Consider the following 1281-nt stretch of genomic DNA (forward strand, 5'->3'; position numbering starts at 1 on the left):
CATTGGTCTATTGTCCCAATTGATCTACTTTAATCTGAACTTTTGACAGTTAAAATTTTGTACGGCCAAAAGTTCATCCCAGCCGAATGATTGAACCCATCTGCTCTAATGTCACTTCTATCCTGGCCCGTGACTGGAACCATTGACATCAGCGTAGTCTCCAAATGCATTTTAACAATTGAAATTCAAATATCAAAGAGCTCCATAAGCAGTTTAAAAGAAACCAAGAAGTTATCTTTTATCTTACATTTTTTCTCATTGGTAAAAAAAAAGGCAAGAAAAAACTTGAACAAAGAATAATATCCACAAGAAATGACACCAAAAAAATTAAGGAGAAAAATAACACAGAAGGAAACTGTGATGATTTTACACAAGCAGCACTAACCTGTTTGTTTATAAAGGCAAAAAAATTGTAAAAGCCACCCAACTACGACTGAGCCTGTGCTAAATTAGTCGACTATAATAATCCAAGTACAAGGAACTAAAATGGTAACTAAGATATAGAATTATAAAATAGAGTTGAGCCAATCCATGAAATTCCCATTTACTCAAATATGGATATTACCATATCGACTATAACTCAGATACGGCAAAATGAATCGCTTCTCTTTCTATATGCAGTTTCTTGACATGAACGAAGTCATTGTTCGATTCAAGTAACATCCTTTTCCGCACCATCCCCCACATGGAAGCTTTGACTCCTTTCCCATTCATTTTTCATCCAAAATACATCATCACATTTCAGTCTCGCTATTCTCTCTTTGCTTGCCCGTGTAAAAAGTGGCGGCCCTAGTCTGTCACAAGAATCACCAAAAGAGAAGTGGATACTCATCAATGAAGTTTTCACGAGAACCATGATCATGATTAATTAAGTCTTCACAAAAGAAATACTACGAGAGAAGTATTGACATATAGAGCTTTTGTAAGAGAATAGATTACGAAATGAGGACTCCAAGGGAAAAGCACACCATTCAATTAGGAGTGAAACAGCCAAAAACAAGTATGGTATACAACTCCAAGGGAAAAATTATCATACTGTCAAGCGATAAAACCAGAAAAAACAGAGGGCTAACGAAGAAACAGACCGCTTTCATCGTCAGACATGTCTTCAAGCTTCGCAATGACATCAGTTAGTGCCTGTTCATGCTCCTGATGGGATAAAGATCGCGTCGATAAGCCAATGTAAACAAAGCTTCAAATTTAGGCTAAAAAAAGAGCAGATATCTGTGCTCTGTATAACCTTCAGCACTTTCATTGCTTTCTCCATCTCCACAGGGTCTG

At 36.8% G+C, this 1281-nt stretch overlaps 1 long non-coding RNA gene across 1 annotated transcript; it reads right to left on the reverse strand.

Annotated features, from left to right (window-relative positions):
- Positions 1-313: 313 nt before the first annotated feature.
- Positions 314-1281, reverse strand: LOC140966356 (uncharacterized). Its single transcript, XR_012173331.1, has 3 exons — positions 1241-1281; positions 1086-1149; positions 314-794 (listed from the first exon to the last, which is right to left on the reverse strand). It is a non-coding gene; the product is annotated as an uncharacterized lncRNA (long non-coding RNA).

The sequence above is a fragment of the Primulina huaijiensis genome, unplaced genomic scaffold, assembly GCF_012295235.1.
Source record: "Primulina huaijiensis isolate GDHJ02 unplaced genomic scaffold, ASM1229523v2 scaffold205523, whole genome shotgun sequence".
Classification (NCBI taxonomy): domain Eukaryota; kingdom Viridiplantae; phylum Streptophyta; class Magnoliopsida; order Lamiales; family Gesneriaceae; genus Primulina; species Primulina huaijiensis.